Consider the following 23,608-nt stretch of genomic DNA (forward strand, 5'->3'; position numbering starts at 1 on the left):
TTCTCACAATCTTTAGTTCTCGCAGTTGTTAACAAAATAATGACAGAAAACTTCCCAGATATGGGGAAGAGAAAACTTACACAAGTACAGAGAGTCCCAAGCAAGGTGAATCCCAAAGACAGCGATGGAATAAGGTTAGTTACCTTCCTATGAGACTGACCCTGTGGAGGACTGCTGTATGTAGTGGTGGACGGCTATGCGTTACTGGTTGGACGTACCTGGCTCTCCATGACCCCCATGTGGATAACTCAATGCAGTTTAAGCCCACATTTAGAATTCGCCTCACAGAGGAAATCGGCCACAGTGGAGTACACACATGGCCGCCAAGGGCCCCACAGCTGCCACAAGCAGATTCGGAAGGACGGGTTCTCCACCAAGTGCAACCTGAGGCACCACCACAGGATACTTGGTGGGAGTCAAGAGGAATTCCCAGCCTGGCTGCGGGAAGAATTGGGGCAGACGCTGGAGCACATTTTCCAGGAGGACAGGCTGCGGTTCATCCTGATGAAGCTCATCGACCATCAGAATGACAACTGCCAGAACTACCGCCACATCTACCTCTTAAAGATCTTGTCAAGACTAACAGACAGCCCTGGAGAAGTATATCCAAATACACATTCAAGGCTAGCATGTTTAAGCTCATGCTGCCTCTCTGCAACTCAAGATTATTATACCCCGTGGGCCTCTGTTATTGCTGGAATCATTGTTTATGTGATAGAAGTATTCATTTTGTTTCCTTGAGAAATAAGTCATGATCCTCAAACAGTAGCAGCTCTTGCCGTGGTTGGTCCAACATTAGGGGGCCTTTGTCACCTGCAACCTTATCGTCTGTTATCTTTCAAGGGTTAGCAGACCCGCTGACCTTTCAGTTGACATTACTTCAAAACTCAATATCCCATTCTGACCTTCTCAGGCAGGTTCGGAGGTTCAGAGTGCCCAGCTCACATAATCCAGCTCACAACCGGGGAGCACAGAGCGGTAGCAGGACATTCACAAGTCCGCACCCGAGACAGAAAGACGTGAAGATCTTAGGTGGTGTGCTGATTGGTGGATCGTCACCCAAAATAGGGGCCCTGCAGGACCTTGTAGGTCAAGAAAGGGATGGAGCCACAGGGGGCCCGGGAGGCACCAAAGTCTCCCCTATCAGAGGATGAGCTTAGCAGGGGTTCTACCCTGCTGATGCCCATCCCCACATCCAAGAGGAAGCATGTGCAAGACCTCAGTCTCGGCCCTGGGTCACCTGGCAAAATAACCGGGGAGACATCCCCAGGTACTCCCTTCAGAAAAGCTGAGGGGAGCGCCTGCTCACCTTCTGGCCTAAACAGAGAGCAGGGAGTTCCTGTCACTGACACCTCTCAGCCAGCACGTGCACGCTTTGTCCAGGATGCTACCCAGAGTGTCCAGCAGATACACAACAAGCCCCATACTGTCTCCAGCACCCATGGGCTGAGCCACACCCTCATGCCTCAGGCACAAGCCAGGTTCCCTGATGTCATCTATCATGTTTACTTAAAGCCTTTATTGTATTCAGAAGCATCGATCCGATTGTGGTGTCAAAAGAAACTCCCATAGAAGTCGTGACGAACATCTGCCATGTAACTAAAGTTTTGGTAAACACTGCAGGTGATCCTAGAATTATACAGCAGGTTGAACGATCCGACCTATGTGGGCAGTGTCTACAAATTTAATGACACAATTGTCTCTTGCAACAATTAGATCAGCGAAATATTACTATGATCACTTGGGTATTATTTCTGGTGCTATCTGAACCAGCCTTGATGGAACGCTAATATCTGGAGCTGAAAACATATCATGCCTTCCATTAAGAGTCTATAGCTCTGTTGGACTTGTGTGTGAAGTCCCGATACCCCATAAATAAGACAGGGGTATTTCCTGAGAACAGCCAGGAGGTCAATGGAGAGCCAGGCAACCAGCCAGGACCCAGTGACCTGGTGTGGGGACAGGGGAAAAGAGTCTTCCTGCCTGAGACGTATCCCAAGAATAGTGACCCGAAGGGTGTGAGACTCACGGAAATGTTGGATGTAATGCAACACAGGGAACGGGCAGCAGTACTCACATCTCCAGAGCATCTGCTTCCCAGCAGTTCTGGAGATTCGGTGAGGACAGAGGGGGAGCAGAACCCACAAGAAGGAATTGGCCATGAGCATGTGGATGCTCCTGACGTCCCTCCCACCCATGTTCCGGAGACATAGGCTTTGAATCAGCATCCGAAGGGAAGAGGTTCTGGGAATCCAAGAGGTGCCCCCAAGAGAAAAAGGGGCAACATGCCCACCCCCGAAGAGGAGCCTCAAGAAGGAGCCGTGTCGTTGGACAAACGACAAGTCACCAACGACACAGGTGCAATTCAGTCCGTGCATCAAGCACCGTGGAGCCAACTGGTCACCCTGTTGGCAAAGAATCTAGGCGACAGATACCATACGAGTGTCAAGACTGCAGCAAAAGGTTCAGTTACAAATGTCAGTTAGACCTTCACCAGAGGACACACAGGAGAGAGACCATTACAATGCCCTTTCTGTCCCAAGAGATTAATTCTTGCCTCGGACCACCACATACACCATCGGATCCACACGGGCGAGTAGTCCTACCAGTTTACTGTCTGCATGAAGAGGTTCACCCCGGAGTCCCCGCTGTGTAGCTCCCAGCGTGTCCACACCCAGGAGAAGCCTTACCAGTGTAACATCTGCCACAAAAGGTTCAGCCAACGCAGGATCCTGTGTCCACATGCGCAGCCAATCGGGCCAGAGACCCTACCCGTGTCCCCATTGTGACCTGGCATTCCGCAAATGGGGACATTTAAACGCCACCTAAGGACTCATGTCAGCGGGGCACCCCAGGGTCCCCATTTCCATTCTGACCCAGAAGGAAATTAACGGGTCACCTATGATGCAAAAATGAGCACTTATATAGAGGGGGTTGTATGAATTAGAATTGGGGTCCATGTTCCCTATTGGCCACATACTCTGTCAGTCTTGCTGGTAGTTTCAATAAATTTTTTTTAAGGGTTGAATCGTGAAATAAAAAATTAAAAAAAGAATCTGTAGCTCTGTTTTCCGAGGAAGAGAGAAATTCAGAATCAACATGAAGAGCCAAATTCAAGCTCAGAAAGTTCATTCCATGGTACTAAGCAGCAACCTCAGACTCTTTGGGATGAAGACGGTCCTTCAGTGAGGGCAGTCAGGAGAGAGAGCACCCCAGAACTATCATGACCTCATCCCTGAGGACCAAGAAGATATCGTGCAGACACTGGTGACATCCTCAATGGGAGTATTTCCAGCTCACTGAACATAGCTGAGCTCAGTGGCGGGTTACCATGTGACTAAGATGGGTTCAGCACTGTCTGCCTGTGCCTTTCAGATCAGGCCCCCATCTTCTCAGAGAAAGTGCAGATGTTGACTATGGACACTGTCCCCAGCATGCACTCATTTTCCCCATAATATCCTCAGTGTCTGTCACTGAGATATGCCCTGCCTTATAGAGTCTGAACCATGGTCCAAAATATTAAATGGAAAACTCCAGAAATAAAGAATGAGCTTCGGGAAAGATGTCACCAAGAGATTTCCCCAAGGTCGAGCCTTCAGAATCCCTAGTCCCAGGGTACTTTTCATTGATTCTTCACATAACTTTACAACATTCTAATCCGTATATACAGCTTGCATTAGCAAGTTCAATAACAACTTTCCATGTTGCCTCTCTGCCTGCATCACTAACAGTTGATCTAGAGCCAGTTGGTGCTTTATGTGCTGGTCTCTTCTACCACTGGAGTGGCAACACATATCTTGACTTAAAGCCTAAACTAGTAATGCCTCAGAAATTTCCCAAACAAGAGAAAATCATACTATCTCCGGAAGTTAGCCAGCACGCCTTCTCAGCTCAATTTGAGATTGAATCCTACCATCCTGAAGTCGTAGGCCCTGGACCTCTAGCCAGTGCTATCAGACCAAAATGACAACCTACCGTACAGACCAAGTGTTGCAATCACCTCTTCTCGAGACAGAGGTGAAGCTTGCTATGAGTGGCAGCAAACTTCGGTCTCACAGGAAGGTAAATAACCTTATTCCATCACTGTCTTTAGTAACACCTTCTTGTGAATACTTTAAATTCTTTCTCTCTGATGATTGCGGTATCTGGGGATAGAAAAGTGAATTGTCACCAGGAACAACTCTTATTTGGTCTGCGGTGGCGTCAACATGGAAAGCATCAGATAACTAGGTCACAAAAGTTAAAAGATCTATCCCAAGTCTACTTCAAGATAAAACCTTTCTAGATACTTTAGAAAAGCATTTAGTCCTACAGGATGCAGTGATCAAGGCCTCATTTTCAGACCAGGGATAACTTATGGTAAAAGCAGGAATCATGACTTGTCATTTCTCACAATCTTTAGTTCTCGCAGTTGTTAACAAAATAATGACAGAAAACTTCCCAGATATGGGGAAGAGAAAACTTACACAAGTACAGAGAGTCCCAAGCAAGGTGAATCCCAAAGACAGCGATGGAATAAGGTTAGTTACCTTCCTATGAGACTGACCCTGTGGAGGACTGCTGTATGTAGTGGTGGACGGCTATGCGTTACTGGTTGGACGTACCTGGCTCTCCATGACCCCCATGTGGATAACTCAATGCAGTTCAAACCCACGTTTAGAATTCGCCTCACAGAGGAAATCGGCCACAGTGGAGTACACGTATGGCCGCCAAGGGCCCCACAGCTGCCACAAGCAGATTCGGAAGGACGGGTTCTCCACCAAGTGCAACCTGAGGCACCACCACAGGATACTTGGTGGGAGCCAATAGGAATTCCCAGCCTGGCTGCGCGAAGAATTGGGGCAGACGCTGGAGCACATTTTCCAGGAGGACAGGCTGCGGTTCATCCTGATGAAGCTCATCGACCATCAGAATGACAACTGCCAGAACTACCGCCACATCTACCTCTTAAAGATCTTGTCAAGACTAACAGATAGCCCTGGAGAAGTATATCCAAATACATATTCAAGGCCAGCATGTTTAAGCTCATGCTGCCTCTCTGCAACTCAAGATTATTATACCCCGTGGGCCTCTGTTATTGCTGGAATCATTGTTTATGTGATAGAAGTATTCATTTTGTTTCCTTGAGAAATAAGTCATGACCCTCAAACAGTAGCAGCTCTTGCCGTGGTTGGTCCAATATTAGGGGCCTTCTGTCACCTGCAACCTTATCGTCTGTTATCTTTCAAGGGTTAGCAGACCCGCTGACCTTTCAGTTGACATTACTTCAAAACTCAATATCCCATTCTGACCTTCTCAGGCAGGTTCGGAGGTTCAGAGCGCCCAGCTCAGATAATCCAGCTCACAACCAGGGAGCACAGAGCGGTAGGAGGACATTCACAAGTCCTCAGCCGAGACAGAAAGACGTGAAGGTCTTAGGTGGTGTGCTGATTGGTGGATCGTCACCCAGAATAGGGGCCCTGCAGGACCTTGTAGGTCAAGAAAGGGATGGAGCCACAGGGGGCCCGGGAGGCACCAAAGTCTCCCCTATCAGAGGATGAGCTTAGCAGGGGTTCCACCCGGCTGATGCCCATCCCCACGTCCAGGAGGAAGCATGTGCAAGACCTCAGTCTCGGCCCTGGGTCACCTGGCAAAATAACCGGGGAGACATCCCCAGGTACTCCCTTCAGAAAAGCTGAGGGGAGCGCCAGCTCACCTTCTGGCCTAAATAGTGAGCAGGGAGTTCCTGTCACTGACACCTCTCAGCCAGCACGTGCACGCTTTGTCCAGGATGCTACCCAGAGTGTCCAGCAGATACACAACAAGCCCCATACTGTCTCCAGCACCCATGGGCTGAGCAACACCCTCATGCCTCAGGCACAAGCCAGGTTCCCTGATGTCATCTATCATATTTACTTAAAGCCTTTATTGTATTCAGAAGCATCGATCCGATTGTGGTGTCAAAAGAAACTCCCATAGAAGTCGTGACGAACATCTGCCATGTAACTAAAGTTGTAGTAAACACTGTAGGTGATCCTAGAATTATACAGCAGGTTGAACGATCCGACCTATGTGGGCAGTGTCTACAAATTTAATGACACAATGTCTCTTGCAACAATTAGATCAGCGAAATATTACTATGATCACTTGGGTATTATTTCTGGTGCTATCTGAACCAGCCTTGATGGAACCCTAATATCTGGAGCTGAAAACATATCATGCCTTCCATTAAGAGTCTATAGCTCTGTTGGACTTGTGTGTGAAGTCCCGATACCCCATAAATAAGACAGGGGTATTTCCTGAGAACAGCCAGGAGGTCAATGGAGAGCCAGGCAACCAGCCAGGACCCAGTGACCTGGTGTGGGGACAGGGGAAAAGAGTCTTCCTGCCTGAGACGTATCCCAAGAATAGTGACTCGAAGGGTGTGAGACTCACGGAAATGTTGGATGTAATGCAAAACAGGGAACGGGCAGCAGTACTCACATCTCCAGAGCCTCTGCTTCCCAGCAGTTCTGGAGATTTGGTGAGGACAGAGGGGGAGCAGAACCCACAAGAAGGAATTGGCCATGAGCATGTGGATGCTCTTGACGTCCCTCCCACCCATGTTCCGGAGACATAGGCTTTGAATCAGCATCCGAAGGGAAGAGGTTCTGGGAATCCAATAGGTGCCCCCAAGAGAAAAAGGGGCAACATGTCCACCACCCAAGAGGAGCCTCAAGAAGGAGCCGTGTCGTTGGACAAACGACAAGTCACCAACGACACAGGTGCAATTCAGTCAGTGCTTCAAGCACCGTGGAGCCAACTGGTCACCCTGTTGGCAAAGAATCTAGGCGACAGATACCGTATGAGTGTCAAGACTGCAGCAAAAGGTTCAGTTACAAATCTCAGTTAGACCTTCACCAGAGGACACACAGGAGAGAGACTCTTACAATGCCCTTTCTGTCCCAAGAGATTAATTCTTGCCTCGGACCACCACATACACCATCGGATCCACACGGGCGAGTAGTCCTACCAGTGTACCGTATGCATGAAGAGGTTCACCCCGGAGTCCCCGCTGTGTAGCTCCCAGCAGGTCCACACCCAGGAGAAGCCTTACCAGTGTAACATCTGCCACAAAAGGTTCAGCCAACGCAGGATCCTGTGTCCACATGCGCAGCCAATCGGGCCAGAGACCCTACCCGTGTCCCCATTGTGACCTGGCCTTCCGCCAACAGCGGACATTTAAACGCCACCTAAGGACTCATGTCAGCGGGGCGCCCCAGGGTCCCCATTTCCCTTCTGACCCAGAAGGAAATTAACGGGTCACCTATGATGCAAAAATGGTCTATGAGCACTTATACAGAGGGGGTTGTATGAATTAGAATTGGGGTCCATGTTCCCTATTGGCCCCATACTCTGTCAGTCTTGCTGGTAGTTTCAATAAATTTTTTTTAAGGGTTGAATCGTGAAATAAAAAATAAAAAAAGAATCTGTAGCTCTGTTTTCCGAGGAAGAGAGAAATTCAGAATCAACATGAAGAGCCAAATTCAAGCTCAGAAAGTTCATTCCATGGTACTAGCAGCAAGCTCAGACTCTTTGGGATGAAGACGGTCCTTCAGTGAGGGCAGTCAGGAGAGAGAGCACCCCAGAACTATCATGACCTCATCCCTGAGGACCAACAAGATGTCGTGCAGACACTGGTGACATCCTCAATGGGAGTATTTCCAGCTAACTGAACATAGCTGAGCTCAGTGGCGGGATCCCATGTGACTAAGATGGGTTCAGGACTGTCTGCCTGTGCCTTTCAGATCAGGCCCCCATCTTCTCAGAGAAAGTGCAGATGTTGACTATGGGCACTGCCCCAGCATGTACTCATTTTCCGCATAATATCCTCAGTGTCTATCACTGAGATATGCCCTGCCTTATAGAGTCTGAACCATGGTCCAAAATATTAAATGGAAAATTCCAGAAATAAAGAATGAGCTTCGGGAAAGATGTCACCAAGAGATTTCCCCAAGGTCGAGCCTTCAGAATCCCTAGTCCCAGGGTACTTTTCATTGATTCTTCACATAACTTTACGACATTCTAATCCGTATATACAGCTTGCATTAGCAAGTTCAATAACAACTGTCCATGTTGCCTCTCTGCCTGCATCAGTAACAGTTGATCTAGAGCCAGTTGGTGCTTTATGTGCTGGTCTCTTCTACCACTGGAGTGGCAACACATATCTTGACTTAAAGCCTAAACTAGTAATGCCTCAGAAATTTCCCAAACAAGAGAAAATCATACTATCTCCGGAAGTTAGCCAGCACGCCTTCTCAGCTCAATTTGAAATTGAATCCTACCATCCTAAAGTCATAGGCCCTGGACCTCTAGCCAGTGCTATCAGACCAAAATGACAACCTACCGTACAGACCAAGTGTTGAAATCACCTCTTCTTGAGACAGAGGTGAAGCTTGCTATGAGTGGCAGGAAACTTCGCTCTCACAGGAAGGTAAATAACCTTATTCCATCACTGTCTTTAGTAACACCTTCTTGTGAATACTTTAAATTCTTTCTCTCTCATGATTGCGGTATCTAGGGATAGAAAAGTGAATTGTCACCAGGAACAACTCTTATTTGGTCTGCGGTGGCGTCAACATGGAAAGCATCAGATAACTAGGTCACAAAAGTTAAAAGATCTATCCCAAGTCTACTTCAAGATAAAACCTTTCTAGATACTTTAGAAAAGCATTTAGTCCTACAGGATGCAGTGATCAAGGCCTCATTTTCAGACCAGGGATACCTTATGGTAAAAGCTGGAATCATGACTTGTCATTTCTCACAATATTTAGTTCTCCCAGTTGTTAACAAAATAATGACAGAAAACTTCCCAGATATGGGGAAGAGAAAACTTACACAAGTACAGAGAGTCACAAGCAAGTTGAATCCCAAAGACAGCGATGGAATAAGGTTAGTTACCTTCCTATGAGTCTGGCCCTGTGGAGGACTGCTGTATGTAGTGGTGGACGGCTATGCGTTACTGGTTGGACGTACCTGGCTCTCCATGACCCCCATGTGGATAACTCAATGCAGTTCAAGCCCACGTTTAGAATTCGCCTCACAGAGGAAATCGGCCACAGTGGAGTACACACATGGCCGCCAAGGGCCCCACAGCTGCCACAAGCAGATTCGGAAGGATGGGTTCTCCACCAAGTGCAACCTGAGGCACCACCACAGGATACTTGGAGGGAGCCAAGAGGAATTCCCAGCCTGGCTGCGCGAAGAATTGGGGCAGACGCTGGAGCACATTTTCCAGGAGGACAGGCTGCGGTTCATCCTGATGAAGCTCATCGACCATCAGAATGACAACTGCCAGAACTACCGCCACATCTACCGCTTAAAGATCTTGTCTAGACTAACAGATAGCCCTGGAGAAGTATATCCAAATACATATTCAAGGCCAGCATGTTTAAGCTCATGCTGCCTCTCTGCAACTCAAGATTATTATACCCGGTGGGCCTCTGTTATTGCTGGAATCATTGTTTATGTGATAGAAGTATTCATTTTGTTTCCTTGAGAAATAAGTCATGACCCTCAAACAGTAGCAGCTCTTGCCGTGGTTGGTCCAACATTAGGGGGCCTTCTGTCACCGGCAACCTTATGGTCTGTTATGTTTCAAGGGTTAGCAGACCCGCTGACCTTTCAGTTGACATTACTTCAAAACTCAATATCCCATTCTGACCTTCTCAGGCAGGTTTGGAGGTTCAGAGCGCCAAGCTCTGATAATCCAGCTCACAACCGGGGAGCACAGAGCGGTAGCAGGACATTCACAAGTCCTCAGCCGAGACAGAAAGACGTGAAGGTCTTAGGTGGTGTGCTGATTGGTGAATCGTCACCCAAAATAGGGGCCCTGCAGGACCTTGTAGGTCACGAAAGGGATGGAGCCACAGAGGGCCCGGGAGGCACCAAAGTCTCCCCTATCAGAGGATGAGCCTAGCAGGGGTTCCACCCGGCTGATGCCCATCCCCATGTCCAAGAGGAAGCATGTGCAAGACCTCAGTCTCGGCCCTGGGTGACCTGGCAAAATAACCGGGGAGACATCCCCAGCGACTCCCTTCAGAAAAGCTGAGGGGAGCGCCTGCTCACCTTCTGGCCAAACAGAGAGCAGGGAGTTCCTGTCACTGACACCTCTCAGCCAGCACGCGCACACTTTGTCCAGGATGCTACCCAGAGTGTCCAGCAGATACACAACAAGCCCCATTCTGTCTCCAGCACCCATGGCCTGAGACACACCCTCATGCCTCAGGCACAAGCCAGGTTCCCTGATGGGAACTCACCCAGCATGCCACATCCTGCTGCACAGACTTTGTGCCTTGACTCCAATCGCAGCACCAGGGCACCCAGGCAAGAGAGAGGCCCCGACCTCCATCCAGCTCGGCCAGAAGGCCAGAAAGAAACACAGACTCAGGCCCTGCCAGTCAACCTGAGAGACCACACATACAGCAGACCCCCACACCCCGCACGTGGGCCCTCGCGCCAAGACCCTGCAGCCCTGCCAGCTCTCACCCCAAGTCCCCCGATTCCAGGCGAGCCCATCAGAATGATCTTTAAGACATTGCATGGAGGCCAGTGGAGCTGCAGGCTGGTGACACCTCCCTCCCTCCGTCAGGCTGAGAAGCCGCCGTGAGGTCTGCAGTTTTATTTTGAAAAGTTTTATTAAATTCCATTTTATGTACTTTTTATCCCATGACCCTGCTCATAATAAAATTCTGAAAAATAAAACTTAATATCCACTGGTATTTCACCCCAGAAAATACATCCGGTCACAAAGTTCACAGCACCTTTGTATCCGACTGCACCTGCACTGTGTGCTGATCCAACGTGCCCCAATATTGTTCTGCCTCGCAGGCCTGAAATTGTGCTCAAAACGTGGATAGAGGAATCATTCTTTGAGATAACTGGATCTTTCAGGTTTTAGAAGCTTATGCAAATGGACATAACTTCGTAAGATGAAACACTTGCAAATGGCCTGTTTACTATGGAGCCCAAGTACCCATGGTTGATGAGCTACCTGTTCACAAAAAGCAACGTAGCATATGGGCTCTCAATGCTGGATAAGTTTCATTTCAAAAATCAAGTACTGTAATTGGAATAAGCCAAACCATGTCAATGAAATCTATCACAGAAGAGAGTAAAAGTTTTAGGGACCAGCTTGTCAGAAGCATTCTGGCTCTGAACACAAAGGGGATAAATAGAATGGATTACTTAACTCCTTGCAGTGTGGAAGGAGCAAACACATTAAGGACTACAACAAGGGGTGCAGAGCTTCACGGGGTCACTATGCCATTTGTTGCTGAACAAATCATCATGCAAGAAAGCGTGTGTGAAGCATATGTGTCCAAATCAATTATATTTAGGCCTGATGAAGAATTGTTCCCAAGACTATCCATAATTAAGAGCAAGAGGCCCCTATATATAGGGTCAAGAACATTTGTAAAGATTAATAGAGGGGCAATAACAGGGCTACCAGACGGATGAATTGGAAAAATGGCCGAAGATCTCATACCTACCTGCTATTGGACTAAGATTAAAGGTGCCTTGGCCAACACTTAGCAACGCTATTTTCTACACTGCTAAGTGAAAAGGGAGCGCACAGCCCAGAACTCCCAGTTATTATGGCAGGAACTCTAACACACAGCTTCCCACTGCTTCTGATGACAGAGGAGGCCTTGCAGGAAGCCTTCATGTTATTTCTACGCATATTGGCTTCACAACAAATTACATGACCGACTTTGCTAAGTCACAAAAAGATTATACTCTTCACTTGCAGGCGGCCTTCTCACATGGCTTAAGTTTGCTATCCTCTCAACTCCTCTTTGGTGCTCTTGCAAACAAAACTTAATACCTTACTATCAACTGTCTGGGATGCACAAATGAGATTAAAGAAGACTCATTTTCACTATCTACATTCCCGATCTACAAATGTATGCACTTGAAGATTTTCCAGCCCCAGCAAAGCCAGAACCAATTAGTTGGTACGGTGTTCCTGCTGTTGATGCAGGATTCAAATTTGGAATTGAAATATTCATATCACTTAATCAAGAATCGTGAGAACTTGACACTCTACGGGACTCAGGGCAGTCACCACATCACCCTGAAAGATTTTCATTCAGTCACCTTGCACCTCTACCAGGACACCTGATCATGATTTCCTTTTGGTATTCTGGTAATCTTCGAAGAAGTCTTGTTAGCCCAGAATCAACATACTTAAAAGCAGTTTCTCACATCCTCATCTAAGCGTTGGAGACGATGTAGGTATGAGATGTTATGTACTCCTTGTCAGATGGAAACCAAATTTTCGACCTAGCTTCTAAAGTAGAAATACTGGACAAACTGCTACCAGCCGCAGCTCCACTTAGAAACGCTTTGATTGCGAAATCATTGCTTGTTGGGTTAGTGTCTCTCAACCTCCAGAAGTTACAAAGATAATGAGAAGAATGAGATTATATAATCTTGAAGGAGAATCATCTCCAGACATAGATTCACTGTTTGGAATGCTTAAACCATTTGCGGTTGCCACGAAATGGAGAAGCGACATCAGGGACACGATTTCCTGCATGAAGCAGTCCTGTTGCCAGATGCATTCAACTGTGCACTCAATTCCCTTTTCTCAGTTCTCACATCTATCACATTTACTTAAAGCCTTTATTGTATTCAGAAGCATCGATCTGATTGTGGAGTCAAAAGAAACTCCCATAGAAGTCGTGACGAACATCTGCCATGTAACTAAAGTTGTAGTAAACACTGCAGGTGATCCTAGAATTATACAGCAGGTTGAACGATCCCACCTATGTGGGCAGTGTCTACAAATTTAATGACACAATTGTCTCTTGCAACAATTAGATCAGCGAAATATTACTACGGTCACTTGGGTACTATTTCTGGTGCTATCTGAACCAGCCTTGATGGAACCCCACTGACTGGAGCTGAAAACATGTCATGCCTGCCATTAAGAGTCTGTAGCTCTGTTGGACTTGTCCGTGACGTACCCATACCCCATAAATAAGACAGGGGTACATCCTGAGAACAGCCAGGAGGTCAATGGAGAGCCAGGCAACCAGCCAGGACCCAGTGACGTGGTGTGGGGACAGGGGAAAAGAGTCTTCCTGCCTGAGACGTATCCCAAGAATAGTGACCCGAAGGGTGTGAGACTCACGGAAATGTTGGATGTAATGCAACACAGGGAACAGGCAGCAGTACTCACATCTCCAAAGCATCTGCTTCCCAGCAGTCCTGGAGATTCGGTGAGGACAGAGGGGGAGCAGAACCCACAAGAAGGAATTGGCCATGAGCATGTGGATGCTCTTGACGTCCCTCCCACCCATGTTCCGGAAACACAGGCTTTGACTCAGCATCCGAAGAGAAGAGATTCGGGGAATCCAAGAGGTGCCCCCAAGAGAAAAAGGGGCAACATGCCCAACCCCCAAGAGGAGCCTCAAGAAGGAGCCGTGTCGTTGGACAAACGACAAGTCACCAGAGACACAGGTGTAATTCAGTTGTTGCACAAGCACCGTGGAGCCAACTGGTCACCCTGTTGGCAAAGAATCTAGGCGACAGATACCGTATGAGTGTCAAGACTGCAGCAAAAGGTTCAGTTACAAATCTCAGTTAGACCTTCACCAGAGGACACACAGGAGAGAGACCTTTACAATGCCCTTTCTGTCCCAAGAGATTAATTCTTGCCTCGGACCACCACATACACCATCGGATCCAACGGGCGAGTAGTCCTACCAGTGTACTGTATGCATGAAGAGGTTCACCCCGGAGTCCCCTCTGTGTGGCCCCCAGCGGGTCCACACCCAGGAGAAGCCGTACCAGTGCTACATCTGCCACAAAAGGTTCAGCCAACGCAGGATCCTCAGTGTCCACATGCGCACCCAGTCTGGCCAGAGACCCTACCCGTGTCCCCATTGTGACCTGGCCTTCTGCCAACTAGGGACATTTAAACGCCACCTAAGGACTCATGTAAGCGAGGTGCCCCAGGGTCCCTATGTCCCTTCTGACCCAGAAGGAAATTAATGGGTCACCTATGATGCAAAAATGGTCTATGAGCACTTAGACAGAGGGGTTTCTATGGATTAGAATTGGGGTCCATGTCCCCTATTGGCCCCATACTCTGTCAATCTTGCTGGTAGTTTCAATAAATTTTTTTTAAGGGTTGAATCGCGAAATAAAAATAAAAAAAGAATCTGTAGCTGCTTTCCGAGGAAGAGAGAAATTCAGAATCAACACGAAGAGCCAAATTCAAGCTCAGAAAGTTCATTCCATGGTACTAAGCAGCAACCTCACACTCTTTGGAATGAAGATGGTCCTTCAGTGAGGGCAGTCAGGAGAGAGAGCACCCCAGAAGTATCATGACCTCATCCCTGAGAACCAAGAAGATGTCGTGCAGACACTGGTGACATCCTCAATGGGAGTATTTCCAGAACACTGAACCTAGCTGAGCTCAGTGGCCGGTTACCATGTGACTAAGATGGGTTCAGCACTGTCTGCCTGTGCCTTTCAGATCAGGCCCCCATCTTCTCAGAGAAAGTGCTGATGTTAACTATGGGCACTGTCCCCAGCATGCACTCATTTTCCCCATTATATCCTCAGTGTCTATCTCTGAGATATGCCCTGCCTTAGAGATAATTAAGGCAGAACCATGGTCCAAAATATTAAATGAAACTCCAGAAATAATGAGCTTCGGGAAAGATGTCACCAAGAGATTTCCCCAAGGTCGAGCCTTCAGAATCCCTAGTCCCAGGGTACTTTTTGTTGATTCTTCACATAACTTTACGACATTCTAATCCGTATATACAGCTTGCATTAGCAAGTTCAATAACAACTTTCCATGTTGCCTCTCTGCCTGCATCACTAACAGTTGATCTAGAGCCACCTGGTGCTTTATGTGCTAGTCTCTTATACCACTGGAGTGGCAACACATATCTTGACTTAAAGCCCAAACTAGTAATGCCTCAGAAATTTCCCAAACAAGAGAAAATCATACTATCTCCGGAAGTTAGCCAGCATGCCTTCTCAGCTCAATTTGAAATTGAATACTACCATCCTGAAGTCATAGGCCCTGGACTTCTAGCCAGTGCTATCAGACCAAAATGACAACCTACCGTACAGACCAAGTGTTGAAATCACCTCTTCTTGAGACAGAGGTGAAGCTTGCTATAAGTGGCAGGAAACTTCGCTCTCACAGGAAGGTAAATAACCTTATTCCATCACTGTCTTTAGTAACACCTTCTTGTGAATACTTTAAATTCTTTCTCTCTCATGATTGCGGTATCTGAGGATAGAAAAGTGAATTGTCACCAGGAACAACTCTTATTTGGTCTGCGGTGGCGTCAACATGGAAAGCATCAGATAACTAGGTCACAAAAGTTAAAAGATCTATCCCAAGTCTACTTCAAGATAAAACCTTTCTAGATACTTTAGAAAAGCATTTAGTCCTACAGGATGCAGTGATCAAGGCCTCATTTTCAGACCAGGGATACCTTATGGTAAAAGCTGGAATCATGACGTGTCATTTCTCACAATATTTAGTTCTCCCAGTTGTTAACAAAATAATGACAGAAAACTTCCCAGATATGGGGAAGAGAAAACTTACACAAGTACAGAGAGTCCCAAGCAAGTTGAATCCCAAAGACAGCGATGGAATAAGGTTAGTTACCTTCCTATGAGACTGGCCCTGTGGAGGACTGCTGTATGTAGTGGTGGACGGCTATGCGTTACTGGTTGGACGTACCTGGCTCTCCATGACCCCCATGTGGATAACTCAATGCAGTTTAAGCCCACATTTAGAATTCGCCTCACAGAGGAAATCGGCCACAGTGGAGTACACACATGGCCGCCAAGGGCCCCACAGCTGCCACAAGCAGATTCAGAAGGACGGGTTCTCCACCAAGTGCAACCTGAGGCACCACCACAGGATACTTGGTGGGAGCCAAGAGGAATTCCCAGCCTGGCTGCGCGAAGAATTGGGGCAGACGCTGGAGCACATTTTCCAGGAGGACAGGCTGCGGTTCATCCTGATGAAGCTCATCTACCATCAGAATGACAACTGCCAGAACTACCGCCACATCTACCTCTTAAAGATCTTGTCAAGACTAATAGCCCTGGAGAAGTATATCCAAATACATATTCAAGGCTAGCATGTTTAAGCTCATACTGCCTCTCTGCAAATCAAGATTATTATACCCCGTGGGCCTCTGTTACTGCTGGAATCATTGTTTATGTGATAGAAGTATTCATTTTGTTTCCTTGAGAAATAAGTCATGACCCTCAAACAGTAGCTGCTCTTGCCGTGGTTAGTCCAACATTAGGGGGCCTACTGTCACCTGCAATCTCATCGTCTGTTATGTTTCAAGGGTTAGCAGACCCGCTGACCTTTCAGTTGACATTACTTAAAAACTCAATATCCCATTCTGACCCTTCTCAGGCAGCTTCGGAGGTTCAGAGCGTCCAGCTCACATAATCCAGCTCACAACCAGGGAGCACAGAGCGGTAGCAGGACATTCACAAGTCCGCAGCCCAGACAGAAAGACGTGAAGGTCTTAGGTGGTGTGGTGAATGGTCGATCACTACCCAGAATAGGGGCCCTGCACAACCTTGTAGGTCAAGAAAGGGATGGAGCCACAGGGCGCCCGGGAGGCACCAAAGTCTCCCCTATCAGAGGATGAGCTTAGCAGCGGTTCTACCCGGCTGATGCCCATCCCCATGTCCAAGAGGAAGCATGTGCAAGACCTCAGTCTCGGCCCTGGGTCACCTGGCAAAATAACCAGGGAGACATCCCCAGGTACTCCCTTCAGAAAAGCTGAGGGGAGCGCCTGCTCACCTTCTGGCCTAAATAGAGAGCAGGGAGTTCCTGTCACTGACACCTCTCAGCCAGCACGCGCACGCTTTGTCCAGGATGCTACCCAGAGTGTCCAGCAGATACACAACAAGCCCCATACTGTCTCCAGCACCCATGGCCTGAGCCACACCCTCATGCCTCAGGCACGGTTCCCTGATGTCATCTATCATATTTACTTAAAGCCTTTATTGTATTCAGAAGCATCGATCTGATTGTGGTGTCAAAAGAAACTCCCATAGAAGTCGTGACGAACATCTGCCATGTAACTAAAGTTGTAGTGAACACTGCCCGAGATCCTAGAATTATACAGCAGGTTGAACGATCCGACCTATGTGGGCAGTGTCTACAAATTTAATGACACAATGTCTCTTGCAACAATTAGATCAGCGAAATATTACTATGATCACTTGGGTATTATTTCTGGTGCTATCTGAACCAGCCTTGATGGAACCCTAATATCTGGAGCTGAAAACATATCATGCCTTCCAGTAAGAGTCTATAGCTCTGTTGGACTTGTGTGTGAAGTCCCGATACCCCATAAATAAGACAGGGGTATTTCCTGAGAACAGCCAGGAGGTCAACGGAGAGCCAGGCAACCAGCCAGGACCCAGTGACCTGGTGTGGGGACAGGGGAAAAGAGTCTTCCTGCCTGAGACGTATCCCAAGAATAGTGACCCGAAGGGTGTGAGACTCATGGAAATGTTGGAATAATGCAAGACAGGGAACGGGCAGCAGTACTCACATCTCCAGAGCCTCTGCTTCCCAGCAGTTCTGGAGATTCGGTGAGGACAAAGGGGGAGCAGAACCCACAAGAAGGAATTGGCCATGAGCATGTGGATGCTCCTGACGTCCCTCCCACCCATGTTCCGGAGACATAGGCTTTGAATCAGCATCCGAAGGGAAGAGGTTCTGGGAATCCAAGAGGTGCCCCCAAGAGAAAAAGGGGCAACATGCACACCCCCCAAGAGGAGCCTCAAGAAGGAGCCGTGTCGTTGGACAAAGGACAAGTCACCAACTACACAGGTGCAATTCAGTCAGTGCATCAAGCACCGTGGAGCCAACTGGTCACCCTGTTGGCAAAGAATCTAAGCGAAAGATACCATATGAGTGTCAAGACTGCAGCAAAATGTTCAGTTTCAAATCTCAGACCTTCACCAGAGGACACACAAGAGAGAGACCCTTACAATGCCCTTTCTGTCCCAAGAGATTCATTCAGGCCTCGGACCACCACATACACCATCGGATCCACACGGGCGAGTAGTCCTACCAGTTTACTGTCTGCATGAAGAGGTTCACCCCGGAGTCCCCGCTGTGTAGCTCCCAGCGGGTCCACACCCAGGAGAAGCCGTACCAGTGCTACATCTGCCACAAAAGGTTCAGCCAACGCAGGATCCTCAGTGTCCACATGCGCACCCACTCGGGCCAGAGACCCTACCCGTGTCCCCATTGTGACTTGGCATTCCGCAACTGGGGACATTCAAACGCCACCTAAGGACTCATGTCAGCGGGGCGCCCCAGGGTCCCCATTTCCCTTCTGACCCAGAAGGAAATTAACGGGTCACCTATGATGCAAAAATGGTCTATGAGCACTTATACAGAGGGTGTTGTATGAATTAGAATTGGGGTCCATGTTCCCTATTGGCCCCATACTCTGTCAGTCTTGCCAGTAGTTTCAATAAAATTTTTTTAAGGGTTGAATCGTGAAATAAAAAATAAAAGAGAATCTGTAGCTCTGTATTCCGAGGAAGAGAGAAGTTCAGAATCAACATGAAGAGCCAAATTCAAGCTCAGAAAGTTCATTCCATGGTACTAAGCAGCAACCTCAGACTCTTTGGGATGAAGACAGTCCTTCAGTGAGGGCAGTCAGGAGAGAGAGCACCCCAGAACTATCATGACCTCATCCCTGAGGACCAACAAGATGTCGTGCAGACACTGGTGACATCCTCAATGGGAGTTTTTCCAGATCACTGAACCTAGCTGAGCTCAGTGGCGGGTTACCATGTGACTAAGATGGGTTCAGCGCTGTCTGCCTGTGCCTTTCAGATCAGGCCCCCATCTTCTCAGAGAAAGTGCTGATGTTAACTATGGGCACTGTCCCCAGCATGCACTCATTTTCCCCATAATATCCTCAGTGTCTATCACTGAGATATGCCCTGCCTTAGAGATAATTAAGGCAGAACCATGGTCCAAAATATTAAATGGAAAACTCCAGAAATAAAGAATGAGCTTCGGGAAAGATGTCACCAAGAGATTTCCCCAAGGTCGAGTCTTCAGAATCCCTAGTCCCTGGGTACTTTTCGTTGATTCTTCACATAACTTTACGACATTCTAATCCGTATATACAGCTTGCATTAGCAAGTTCAATAACAACTTTCCATGTTGCCTCTCTGCCTGCATCACTAACAGTTGATCTAGAGCCACCTGGTGCTTTATGTGCTGGTCTCTTCTACCACTGGAGTGGCAACACATATCTTGCCCTAAAGCCTAAACTAGTAATGCCTCAGAAATTTCCCAAACAAGAGAAAATCATACTATCTCCGGAAGTTAGCCAGCACGCCTTGTCAGCTCAATTTGAGATTGAATCCTACCATCCTGAAGTCGTAGGCCCTGGACCTCTAGCCAGTGCTATCAGACCAAAATGACAACCTACCGTACAGACCAAGTGTTGCAATCACCTCTTCTCGAGACAGAGGTGAAGCTTGCTATGAGTGGCAGCAAACTTCGGTCTCACAGGAAGGTAACTAACTTTATTCCATCACTGTCTTTACTAACACCTTCTTGTGAATACTTTAAATTCTTTCTCATGATTGCGGTATCTGGGAATAGAAAAGTGAATTGTCACCAGGAACAACTCTTATTTGGTCTGCGGTGGAGTCAACATGGAAAGTATCAGATAACTTGGTCACAAAAGTTAAAAGATCTATCCCAAGCCTACTTCAAGATAAAACCTTTCTAGATACTTTAGAAAAGCATTTAGTCCTACAGGATGCAGTGATCAAGGCCTCATTTTCAGACCAGGGATACCTTATGGTAAAAGCTGGAACCATGACGTGTCATTTCTCACAATCTTTAGTTCTCGCAGTTGTTAATAATGACAGAAAACTTCCCAGATATGGGGAAGAAAAAACTTACACAAGTACAGAGAGTCCCAAGCAAGGTGAATCCCAAAAGACAGTGATGGAATAAGGTTAGTTACCTTCCTATGAGACTGGCCCTGTGGAGGACTGCTGTATGTAGTGGTGGACGGCTATGCGTTACTGGTTGGACGTACCTGGCTCTCCATGACCCCCATGTGGATAACTCAATGCAGTTTAAGCCCACATTTAGAATTCGCCTCACAGAGGAAATCGGCCACAGTGGAGTACACACATGGCCGCCAAGGGCCCCACAGCTGCCACAAGCAGATTCAGAAGGACGGGTTCTCCACCAAGTGCAACCTGAGGCACCACCACAGGATACTTGGTGGGAGCCAAGAGGAATTCCCGAGCCTGGCTGCGGGAAGAATTGGGGCAGACGCTGGAGCACATTTTCCAGGAGGACAGGCTGCGGTTCATCCTGATGAAGCTCATCTACCATCAGAATGACAACTGCCGGAACTACCGCCACATTTACCTCTTAAAGATCTTGTCAAGACTAACAGACAGCCCTGGAGAAGTATATCCAAATACATATTCAAGGCTAGCATGTTTAAGCTCATGCTGCCTCTCTGCAACTCAAGATTATTATACCCCGTGGGCCTCTGTTATTGCTGGAATCATTGTTTATGTGATAGAAGTATTCATTTTGTTTCCTTGAGAAATAAGTCATGACCCTCAAATAGTAGCAGCTCTTGCCGTGGTTGGTCCAACATTAGGGGGCCTTCTGTCACCTGCAACCTCATCGTCTGTTATGTTTCAAGGGTTAGCAGACCCGCTGACCTTTCAGTTGACATTACTTCAAAACTCAATATCCCATTCTGACCTTCTCAGGCAGCTTCGGAGGTTCAGAGCGTCCAGCTCACATAATCCAGCTCACAACCGGGGAGCACAGAGCGGTAGCAGGACATTCACAAGTCCGCAGCCGAGACAGAAAGACGTGAAGGTCTTAGGTGGTGTGCTGATTGGTGGATCGTCACCCAAAATAGGGGCCCTGCACAACCTTGTAGGTCACGAAAGGGATGGAGCCACTGAGGGCCCGGGAGGCAACAAAGTCTCCCCTATCAGAGGATGAGCTTAGCAGGGGTTCCACCCGGCTGATGCCCATCCACACGTCCAAGAGGAAGCATGTGCAAGACCTCAGTCTCAGCCCTGGGTCACCTGGCAAAATAACCGGGGAGACATCCCCAGGTACTCCCTTCAGAAAAGCTGAGGGGAGCGCCTGCTCACCTTCTGGCCAAACAGAGAGCAGGGAGTTCCTGTCACTGACACCTCTCAGCCAGCACGCGTACGCTTTGTCCAGGATGCTACCCAGAGTGTCCAGCAGATACACAACAAGCCCCATTCTGTCTCCAGCACCCATGGCCTGAGACACACCCTCATGCCTCAGGCACAAGCCAGGTTCCCTGATGGGAACTCACCCAGCATGCCACATCCTGCTGCACAGACTTTGTGCCTTGACTCCAATCGCAGCACCAGGGCACCCAGGCAAGAGAGAGGCCCCGACCTCCATCCAGCTCGGCCAGAAGGCCAGAAAGAAACACAGACTCAGGCCCTGCCAGTCAACCTGAGAGACCACACATACAGCAGACCCCCACACCCCGCACGTGGGCCCTCGCGCCAAGACCCTGCAGCCCTGCCAGCTCTCACCCCAAGTCCCCCGATTCCAGGCGAGCCCATCAGAATGATCTTTAAGACATTGCATGGAGGCCAGTGGAGCTGCAGGCTGGTGACACCTCCCTCCCTCCGTCAGGCTGAGAAGCCGCCGTGAGGTCTGCAGTTTTATTTTGAAAAGTTTTATTAAATTCCATTTTATGTACTTTTTATCCCATGACCCTGCTCATAATAAAATTCTGAAAAATAAAACTCAATATCCACTGGTATTTCACCCCAGAAAATACATCCGGTCACAAAGTTCACAGCACCTTTGTATCCGACTGCACCTGCACTGTGTGCTGATCCAACGTGCCCCAATATTGTTCTGCCTCGCAGGCCTGAAACTGTGCTCACAACGTGGATAGAAGAATCATTCTTTGAGATAACTGGATCTTTCAGGTTTTTGAAGCTTATGCAAACGGGCATAACTTGGTAAGTTGAAACACTTGCAAATGGCCTGTTGACTATGGAGCCCAAGTACCCATGGTTGATGAGCTACCTGTTCACAAAAAGCAACGTAGCATATGGGCTCTCAATGCTGGATAAGTTTCATATCAAAAATCAAGTACCGTCATTGGCATAAGCCAAAATGTGTCAATGAAATCTATCATAGAATCTATCGAGACAGAGGTGAAGCTTGCTGTGAGTGGCAGCAAACTTCGATCTCACAGGAAGGTTACTAACCTTATTCCATCACTGTCTTTATCTACAACTTTCATACCGCTCACGAGTTTTCTCGTGTTTCACACGCCATCTGTTATGGACCTTAGATATTAACCCTCTGTCTTGTCCACATCGAATGAAGCGATCTCATTGGTGGAAACCGTGCAGGTCAGTCTACGAAAAACTATATAATTGCACGAACCCTTAAGCATTGCAGTTACATTGTATTTTGGTCATTTGAATAGTCTTCGTCCTCAAGTTCCTGGCACTTTTAGAAATGCCCTCACTCAGAAAAAGGAAGGAAACCAATGAAACTGATATACTTCCGTTCGTGTTGTTCCATTCTAAGGAAAACGATGAAATGGACAAAAAAAGTAGTGCTGTACCTTATAAACTGTGGACTTTTCAGTTTATTTAGAGTGTACAACGTCCTCAGTCCCCGAGCAAAAATGAAGCATAAACAGTTTCTGCTATCGGTGGCGAGAGACTAGATAATGGATGACAATAATGAAGGTTCTCCGGAACCAGAGACAAATCTGTCCAGTCCTTCCCCTGGCGGTGCAAGGAGAGCACCTCATAAAGGTCCAACCAAAAGGTTGTCAGGTGATATGAAGCAGCATGAACCTACGTGTATTCCAGCGAGCAGAAAGAAAACATTTCCTACGAGAGCCTGCAGAGTTTGTGCCGCTGATGGAAAAAGAAGAAAAACTAGATACTTATATAAATTTTGTTTGGTCCCTCTTCATAGAGGAAAATGTTTTATGCAGTACCATACATTAAAAAAGTACTAGGAACTTTAATTGTTTAATTGTTTGTTTTTGTAAATAAAAATGTTGTAAGTATTGGAAAACAACACCTAAAGTGCATTATGATCTGTAGTTATGATGATTTAAATAACGGGCAGTTTGCCCAAAAACGTGCGGTCCCTGGTGTATGTCTTAGAGATTTCTATGCGGTACGAAATGTGTTAACACCTTCTTGTGAATACTTTAAATTCTTTCCCTCTCATGATTACGGTATCTAGGTATAGAAAAGTGAATTTTCACCAGAAACAACTCTTATTTGGTCTGTGGTGGCGTCAACATGGAAAGCATCAGATAACTTGGTCATAAAAGTTAAAAGATCTATCCCAAGTCTACTTCAAGATAAAACCTTTCTAGATACTTTAGAAAAGCATTTAGTCCCACAGGATTCAGTGATCAAGGCCTCATTTTCAGACTAGGGATACCTTATGGTAAAAGTTGGGAAAGGGAGAGAGAGAATAAGAAAGAGGGACACCAAATACCAAGACAGATGCAAGTGCAGAAGATGG

At 47.4% G+C, this 23,608-nt stretch overlaps 2 pseudogenes across 2 annotated transcripts; both read left to right on the plus strand.

Annotated features, from left to right (window-relative positions):
* Positions 1 to 228: 228 nt before the first annotated feature.
* LOC308512680 lies at positions 229 to 4,809 on the plus strand (annotated as a pseudogene). The gene is made up of 3 exons: positions 229 to 600; positions 1,860 to 2,837; positions 4,675 to 4,809. The product of its transcript is annotated as an uncharacterized misc_RNA (transcript).
* A 2,197-nt stretch (positions 4,810 to 7,006) lies between these two features.
* Positions 7,007 to 18,397, plus strand: LOC308512690 (annotated as a pseudogene). Its single transcript has 4 exons — positions 7,007 to 7,098; positions 9,034 to 9,365; positions 12,955 to 13,485; positions 17,867 to 18,397. The product of its transcript is annotated as an uncharacterized misc_RNA (transcript).
* The last annotated feature ends 5,211 nt before the right edge of the window (positions 18,398 to 23,608 follow it).

Source organism: Myotis nattereri (genome assembly GCF_964212035.1).
Source record: "Myotis nattereri genome assembly, chromosome: 1".
In the NCBI taxonomy this organism is placed as follows: Eukaryota; Metazoa; Chordata; class Mammalia; order Chiroptera; family Vespertilionidae; genus Myotis; species Myotis nattereri.